We start from the raw sequence: 9995 nt of genomic DNA, 5'->3' as shown, positions 1-9995 counted from the left end.
ATAAACTCACAATTCTTAGAAAATACCCATCTTCCCCATCTTTTTCCCCAGTATTGGACATTATAACTCGCAATTGTGAGTTTATATCTAAAACAATTTGGAGTAGTTCAGTTCAGACATTCTGCATTTATTTCTCTGCCAAGCCAACATTACATATATATATACAGAAAGGACCTTTACCCCAGGGTCCTTTTGCCTCATTGCATCTCATTCTCACTGAATAGAAGTGCAGACTTTGTAATGTATTACTAGAAATGCAATCTGTCCAGTACCATTGGTGTGATGGGTAGTTAGCGGTTGGGCTGCTTCAGATGTGTGTAATTGCTGATAACAATGCATGTAGTTGAGAATACTTCTCCCTAGTGTGCAGTGCTTATTGACTGGCTGAAGTCGTGTTTGTCTGCCCATGTTCTTTACATGTCCTGTGGTGAGATGCGCAATATGCTCATGCTCATCCGTCTCCACAGTGGGTTCAATTACAATTATTAAATAACATTGCCTCAGAATATTTCAAACAGACGCTTTATCCCTGTACTACACTGAAAGTCTAATTTTCATATGCAAATTGGCAAAAGGATTTACACATTCATGATCACATTATTATCAGAGTAATCTCTGCAAACCACATCATGTGTTTGTCTGTTTTGGTCAGCATGACTCACAGAGGTAAACAGAAAGGTTTGACTGCAGTGATGGTAATGAACTGGCCATGTGACTTTTTTTTTTTTTTAATTCTGTGTTAGTCAGCAAGCAGTTCTGTGCAAGAACTGGTTTTGAAAATTGTGTATAATGGGCTTCATACAGGGCTCAAAACATTGGGGACCCTCTTTTTGCCACACCTGCCAATAACAGACGAATTACAAAAAATTTATGGCCATAAACTGATTTTACTGGCCATAAAGCTGTATTTTATGACATGGTCATTATGTCAAGCTCTCTTTGGAACTGCAACTTGTTTAAAAAGACTTACGCCACATTCACACTGTCAACCATTATTGTGCATCAGTCAGGTTTGGAAGTATAAACCTTTTAATTCTCTTAAAGCCCCACTAAGTAACTTTTTTTTACCTTAATATAATGTTTCCGAACTCATGTCAGTGGTTCATCGACTCATAACAGGGTGAAACGGCACTTTCGTATTCGCTTTGCGACCCTCTATCAGCCATAACAGCACTATGTAAGTTTGGGTCGTCGGGTCGCGGTTTTGTATTTCAAATTATACTACAAATGCGACTTGCTTCACGGCAGGCTTCATAAAAGGTTTTCATACTTTTATAAAGTCATACAACATACTCTACCTTGTCACTGGACATCGTTATTTCCGAAGCCGGTCCTGGATAGCCTTTCAAACAAATAACGTGCATGTGACACGACGGTAGGCTAAATTATTTACGACAGCGGTAATGGACAATTCCGCTTCTAACCTGTAGAGGGAGCATTGAGGGAAAAGTTACTTAGTGTTGCTTTAATTAGGAATTCTTTCTGAACAATAACTTTTAAACCATTAAAACGACACACCTACTGTAAGTTACAAGGTTGGTATATGCTTTTCTTGAAGCCATTATTCAATCTTATTTATTAAATTATGTTTAACATTGGGAATTCTGGTGACAACCTACATTACCCATGATTCTGCACAGAAATCCCCACCAATCAGAGAACTAAAACTCTTTAGCGCTGGTATAATGATATGATTGTGTGTAAGCAAACTACTTAAATATTTGTGTAGGCTATATATGCATGTTTTGCTATAAATGAAAATATGTTATTTTTAAATATAGGTAATGTTTGTAAATCATTAGTTTTATATATTTCTCAATCATTTTTTTCACATGTTTGTAACATTGTAATTTACCTTGTAGCTGGCTAATACCAAATCTTTTTAAAAAAATGTAATACATTTGTAAAGAATATGTTTGATAAATATCTTCATTAAAGAGTTAAGCCATTACCCAATTATGGCTTATATGTCTTTAATAGAAATATTTATTTAAAAAAAATTATATATATATATGTTATATACAGTCAAGCCTGAAATTATTCATACCCCTGACAAATTCTACCTTAAAGTTACTTTTAGTCAACCAGCAAGTTTTTTTTTTTTTTTGACCGGAAATGACACAGGCTTCTCACAAAAGATAATAAGACGATGTACAAGGAGCATCATTGTGGAAAAAAATATTACTCATCTTTTATCTACATTTGAACAAAAAGTGGCATGTCCAAAACTACTCATACCCTTCTCAATAATCAATAGAAAAGCTTTTTTTGGCTTTTACAGCAATCAAACGCTCCCTATAATTGCTGACCAGCTTTTTGCATGTCTCCACTGGTATTTTTGCCCATTCATCTTTAGCGATCACCATCACCCTGATCTTTAGCTCCCTCCACAGATTCCCAATTGGATTTCAGTCAGGACTCTGGCTGGGCCACTGCAAAACGTTAATGTTTTTGTCTGCTAACCATTTCTTCACCAGTTTTGCTGTGTGCTTTGGGTTGTTGTCATTGTCAAGTTTCTCTGCAGACTGCCTGATGTTGTTGTTTAGAATTTTGATGTATTGCTCCTTTTTCATGGTGCCGTTTACTGTGATTAGGTTCCCTGGTCCCCAGGCTGAAAAACACCCCCAAAACATTAGGTTCCCACAACCATGTTTGACAGTGAGGATGGTGTTCTTAGGGTTGAAGGCTTGTCCTTTTTTACGCCAAATGAAGGCTACATCATTGTGGCCAAAAAATTATTATTTTTTATTTTTTTTTTCATTTGACCATAAAACAGAAGACCAGGGGCCTCATTTATAAAACTTTCTTACGCACTGATTTGATCTTAGAGTGTTCGTACGATCAAATCCACGTCAAAGTACAGATTAATAAAAACCGTCTTTGACGTGGAAAAGTACTTATCTCCACGTCAGATTCCAGCTTGGCGTACGACCGTTTCCTTGTGGTAATGCCTGGTATTGCAGATAGTTCAGCCTCACTATAATTTGATTTCTTGCGCTCCTTTTTACTTGCCATTGTCACAGAGTTTTTGCTTTAGGAATGAGCTCATTTTATATGTTAATTAATTAAGCAGGGGTGTTTCGACGGCGGAACATTCAGCTGCACACAATTCCACGATCATTTGTGATTTATAACCGAATGACTGGCGTACGCATGGATTTCGTGTGTACGTTCGTTTCTCTGAATCGCTCTTACGATCAAATCAGAAAAGTTCTTAGATAAAATCAAGGATGGTTTCTATAAATGAGGCCCCAGAAGTCTTCTTCTTTGTCCAGATGAGCATTTGCAAAGGCCAAGCGGGCTTTTGTGTGCCTTAACTGGAGAAGTGATGTCCTCTTTGGTCCGCGTCCGTGGAACCCAGTGGTGTGCAGTTTCTTGTCTTGAGATGTTACCACCCCCAGATTCATCAGGATGGCCTTGGTGGTGATCCTTGGATTCTTTTTCACCTCTTTCACTATCCTCCTGGCCAGCACAGGTATCACTTTTGACTTCCAACCATGTCCTCTGAGATTTTTCACAGTGCAGAACGTCATTATTAAAAAAATACTTGGCACTTTAGCCACTGGAACTTAAAAACATTTAGATATGGTCTTATAGCCCGTTCCTGACTTGTGAGCAGCCACAATGCGCAGACGCAGGTCCTCAGTGAGCTTCTTTGTCTTAGCCATGACTGTCCTCAAACCAACAGCAGAGAGCTTCTTTTTTTCACCTGTAGAGTTGATTATAACAGCTGTTATCAATTAATCAGGGTAATTAGGATGCTTTAGAACAGCTTGGACTATTTGGAATGGTATAGAACTTTGGATTTTCCCATTGACTGTGACAGTTTGCAAAGGGTAGGAATAATTTTGCACATGCCATTTGTTCAAATGTAAATAAAAGCTGAGAATTTTTTTTTTTTCCCACAATGATATCTCTTGTACATCATCTTATTATCTTTTGGAAGAAGCCTGTGTCATTTCCAGTCAAAAAAAAAAAAAAACTTGCTAGTTGAATAAAAGTAACTTTAGAATTTACCAGGGGTATAAATAAGTTTGGGCTTGACTGTAAATATTTAAAATCTCTATGGGTAAAATGAATAGGAAAATACCTCAGAACCAAGGCCGCTGAAAAGTAGGCACTGCTGCACTTTATAATATGCATGTCTAAATGAAGTTATTCTGGAGCTGTGAAATGTCAGCCAAAAAACATTTTGCAGCAAGGAGACATGAAAAGAAATGAGCATAAATAAATGAGTGAAAGCACTAAGGCCATGGTCGTGTAATGTAATGTCATGGTTATTGTTTTCATGTAAAACATGTGAGGACTACTAATAAAACATGCTAACAACACTAAATAGTGCTGATTGAATGCCTAGGCCTTGGAGCTTTGAGTCATTACTATAAGCACAGTCAGTTCTGTTTCTAAGCAGGCAGGACAAATGATGCATGTGTCTAAAGCTTGGATCTGTGCGTTAAGCCCTGCAGTGTGAAATCTTTTTTTTTTTTTTTTTTTTCATTTTGGTCGCTTAATGCAAGAAAAACATGTCACTTCATGAGTTCTGGAGAAGAGAAACATCCTAGATACAAATCTGATGGTAAATTCCACTGAGGTACAAATTCTTACATGATGTGCAACATCACGGCAGATGTTTTCTTTAGTAATTGCTTTTATGTGTATTGCACACAACACTTACATCAGCAAGGGTCAGGGTATCATTCTTCAATTCAATTTAGACCATGTATTATGTCGCAGCTGCTTATGAAGCTGCCGGCCACCTGCTGAGTAAATCTGATTTATTTACTGGCCAAAGCCAATTTTTGCTCGTATTTGAAGCTTGCCGAGTGTTAATTTCGGACCCTGATAGACTGCAGGAACCATAACATGTTTTGATTTTCTCTTTGGAGAGGAGGTGCTATGAATAATTTCACACATAAGTTTCACTATATCTGACAGAAATCATAGGAAATGTGTCTCGAGGGGTTTAGACTCTAACCCTGTAACAATACCAACACTTGCGGTCCAGGCCATTTAGGAAAGTAAGGAAGTAAGTGCACAAGACTATTCTAGGTCTGAAAAATATCAATGCTCATTGCATTTGAGGATAATGATCAAGAACTCACTGCTTTGAAACTGAGATGTCGAGAAAAATGTAAAAGTTAAAAAGTTACATTGATAAGATATTACATAATATGCCATATTATCAAAAGATCACACAGGTTTATAAAACAAACAGGTTAAACATTTTAAAGTGCAAAGTACTAAAAAGTGTTGGAATCAAAATGGCTAAATAAAGCTTTGCAAAAACTTTCCTTTCTTGACGCAGGAGTCTGCGTTCTGACATAGAACCCTGATGTACTGTGCCTTGTTTACAAGCAGAAGATGACACACACTGTAAATAAAACAGACTTCATAAACATCTAAAGATTTCGACAGAGAGGATGACTTGCAATCTTTGCCCAACCTTACTTATTTGAACCAAAATAATGGGCGGCCGAAGGATGGCGCTTGCTTGTCCCGCGGATAGCCTGGCATCACTTTTGGGCCCCTGGAGGAACATCGGATGTCTATCACGGCATAGATCTGTTTGCCTCCCAGGAATCCTCCCACTGCCAGCTCTTCTACTCTCTGGCTGAGGCTCCTCTCGGCAGAGACGCGCTGGCACACAGTTGGCCCCGGGGTCTCCTCAAGTATGCCTTCTCCCAGTGAGCCTCCTTGCACAGACGCTGTGCAATGTCAGGGAGGACGAGGAGCAGGTTCTGTTGGTTGCGCCTTATTGGCCCACCCGAACCCGGTTTGCCGACCTAATGCTTTTAGCGACAGCCCCTCCCTGGAAGATTCCCCTGAGGAAGGACCTTGCAGGGAACCTGCATGTTTGGCTTCTGGACGGCAATGCGGTAGACCTCACTGGCCTTCCCCAGGCCATGATAGACACTATCACTCAGGCTAGATCCACTCTACAAGGCAGGCCTTGTGCTCTGAGGTGGGGTCTGTTCATTGATTGGTGTTCCTCTTGCCGAGAGGACCCACAAAGATCCTCGGTTAGAGTGGTGCTTTCCTTCCTGCAGGAAAAGTTGGAGCGGAGGTTGTCTTCCTCCACTTTAAAAGGTTATGTAGCAATTGCTGCATATCACGATGCAGTGAACGGCTTGTCCCTAAGAAAGCATCACCTGATCACAAGGTTTCTGAGAGGTGCGAGGAGAATAAACCCTCCTAGACCGCACCTCATCCCCTCTTGGGATCTGTCCTCCTCTGTGGGGAGCTTCCTTGGAGCCGCTTGGTTCAGTCGAGCTGAAATACCTATTCTAGGCATGGATATGTTCCCAAGATTCCCACCACTCCCTTTCAAGATCAGGTGGTGAAACTGCAAGCTCTGCCCCCGGAGAAGGCAGAACTGGACTTAGCGTTGCTGTGTCCTGTTTGCGCCCTGCATGTGTATGTGGACCGCACCCAGAGCTTCAGACACTCTGAGCAGCCCTTTGTCTGCTTTGGAGGACAGCAGAAGGGGAAGGCTGTCTCCAAACAGAGGTTGGCTCATTGGGTGGCAGATGGAGTCCTAAGGTGATCCGTGCCTCCTAGGAGTTCGAGCTCACTCCACTCGGAGTGTTGCCTATACCTATGCGTTGGCGCACGGCGCCTCTCTAGCAGACATATGCAGAGCTGCGAGCTGGGCGACACCCTATACTATCGTGAGATTCTATTATCTCTGCGTTGAGCTTGTGTCCTCCCGTGTGCTAAGTTAACATCAAGGTAATTTGCAGGAGGCCGGCTTTGTGTCGGCTTGCTGCGCCATTCCTCACGCTGTTTTCCCAGTAATTCCCCCTGTGTGAACTCTGGGTTCTTCATGCCTGCAGGCCAGACTAGGACAGAGTAGTCTGTGACTGTGCCCCAATATGAGGTCTCCTTCACCCCCTCCAGTTGTGGCACTAGGTCTCAGTATTTCCACTGTAATATTACCATATTTCCCATTCTTATATCTATAACTTAGGTATATTCTTCCAGCTTATTCCACATGACTAAAATCTCGTCATTGTCTCCACTCCCCAATGCTTGCTTCAGTATGCCTGACAAGTCCAATACCATTTTTTTAGAAAACTAATTAGAAAACTGGCCAATCAAATACTCTCTGCATTTTTAATGCTTAAAATCTTTTAAGACATGTTGTTTTCTTTGAACTGAATGCCCCCCCGTTACTCTAATGACAAGTCCCTCTAAACACGGCCCTTGAATATTTTTCTAATAACACGATTTTCAGGAAGTATAGCATTTTTGGTGGACATTTAGCCCTTGCACAGTGAAGAAGTTTGTGAAAAAGTATTAAAAAATAATATCCTGAGCTGGACCAATATGGCATCTTTGTATTTTTTTAAGCAATTGACCTTATGCACGGAGCGTTCTTTAGAACTTCCGCATAATGATAAGCCAGCTCGTAAACTTCCGCTGAAGCTCATTTTATATGTGCTATATATTAGGTGGACACTGTTGAGACTAATCTACTGCCTTGTTCTTATCAGAAACTGAGAAAAATTATAATTGCAACATTATAAACAATGTTAGCGGAATGAACATTCAGTTTCATATTATTTAACAACATATTTAAAAGCGGAGCCTGGTAATCCCATACTCTCCATATCTGCATAGTTGTACATTTACATGCTGACAGCTAAACACTATCATAACGTGTTTAGGCTAACGTTAGCTAGCTAGCGATACTTCTCTTCAAAGACATCTTAATCATATTCTTGATAATCACTAACTTGCCTTCATAGTCATGAACACATTTTTAAAATCTTGCAATATTTTAAAGCCTTTATTATTTTCTAACTCTACAGCTGTGAAATAAAATTTACTTCAAGGACTCACTTTTCATTCATAAAAACGGCATCGTAAAAAATGACTTTTTACAGAAAACATCTTCTTTTTTTAGGCTAAAATGGAATTACCCATATAGATGGCAGCAGAGGATTATTATGCAGCTGCCTTTTAAACTCCGTATATTTTTCAGGACGTCTTGCTTTTCGATTTATTATAAAATTACTAGTATAATAAATCGTAGTACTTTTACCACCCTTAAAGGTCCACTGAAGTGCCTTGAAACACGCAGCGTTATTCTATGTGGTGACGTACTTTTAACTGAAACAAAAACATATCGCCCAGCCCCGCCCACTAATTTTGAATAGCCAATAGCGTTCCATTTATATCTGCTCGGGCAAGAGCCGTTGAGCTCGGTAAAGCCGCATTTGTAAGCTTATGACAGCCACAGACTAATAAATTACCCCACAAATTCAATATGAAACTTGCTAAAACGAAATAGTGATCATTATCATGCTGAGGCTGTGTAGTTTAATACATGTCGACCGCACATATGAGGGCTTATGATCTCCTCCGTGTCTCTGTGTAGGGGGCGGGACACTACGGACTCTAGAGAGCATTTGATTGGACAGATCGCTTGATGAGAAACTGAAGTGCACGGTGATATCATCCAAATCCTTGATTCATATTGGCGGAAGTGACGAGACTGTAAGTTTTGAATGCCCATATCTTGTAAACGCAAATTTTGTCTTTGTTTTGCAGCACACTAGCTTATAGATCACCTTAAGGCTAATATATTCATACTAAAAGCCAAAAAACTTTAATTTTGATTTCAGGGGGACTTTAAGTATATAGTATAGCAAGTGCAGAAAGTCATTAAGCTCAGACACAAACAGCCAGGTGAATTATTTAAATGCTTATATATAGTTCACTACAAATACGTAATATTATAATATACGTTAATAACTACATCTTTTAAGTTTATCTTAACCTGTAAAAGCTATTAAATAGCCTATAGCCTATTTAACCAACACAAACTTGTTACTGCTGTAGTTTTGTTACTCTGAATTTAGTCAGAATCGTTTAAGCTCTGTTTTGGACATCAGATGTTTGGTCCGGTTATTACTGTCAATAATAGCAATGACTCCTGCATATTTAGCTGATTTACTGGCGTATTTTTTTTAAACTGGAATTTGTCTTGAAACGGTATACATGGATGTTTGGTCCTCTTAGACAAACAACACTTTTCTTCGATTGTGAATGGATTATGTAGAGAAAACGAACAAAGTCCGCTCATATTATGGCACAGTACAGTTGACCGGAAATTATTTTACTTGTCTAAACAAGGAAGTAGTTTGTGCATATGGTCAATTAAGCTGTCATTGTACCACATCTGATGTCATGACTGTTCATTGTTTACCACATTTAACCACTGTGCGCTCACTACAATGTCAAGAGAGGCCAGCAAGCTAATTGATTAGCATATTAACAAAACATTAGAGGAGGGAAATCAAACCAATTAGAAACGTCCTCGCATGAATCACACATGCTCAGAGCGCTTAGGTTTTCAAGGCTTCCGAGTCATTGTAAAGCACTGACAAACTAAATGAGTCCTCAGACCCGGAGCAGAGAAAAGGCTACGCTAATGAGACAGCAGCTTTTCTTTTGATACGGCTCCAGCAGCTCTCCTCATTCTACAGAGTGGGTGGTATAGAGTAAGAATTCATTATTAAACAGATCTAATGTGTGAGTTATTTACTGAGGTGGCTCTCCCTCAGGTGGGTGCTGTGTTTGAAGTCGTTTTACACGTGAGAGGGAGGCGAGACACTGAATACTAATGTCACTCTTCTTGTTTCCTGGAAGCGGCTTACAGTGCTTTGAAGCTTACACAATATCATTCGGTCTGTCGCAAGGCTGCGGGAACAAAGCCGCGATCGGGCGTCATCTCGGCAGTCAGATATCTATAACAACTCTGGCTGTGTTTAAAGCCATGAAACAACATGTGAACAGCAGTGATGCTTCAAAAAGGAAGACCTTCTCTGAACTATGTTGGTAATTATAAAGGAAATACAACCAGGCAAAACAGGAGTAGTGTTAAGGTTTCAGGTGAAGTGACAATTAGAGATGTATTAATGTGCAAATTTGTGTGCTCAGATAAATTTGTTCTAACTTTCAACCTGTGTGTCCAAATGTACCTAAATGTT

Source organism: Garra rufa, chromosome 11 (assembly GCF_049309525.1).
Source record: "Garra rufa chromosome 11, GarRuf1.0, whole genome shotgun sequence".
Taxonomy (NCBI): Eukaryota; Metazoa; Chordata; class Actinopteri; order Cypriniformes; family Cyprinidae; genus Garra; species Garra rufa.
This window is presented reverse-complemented; position numbering follows the sequence as displayed.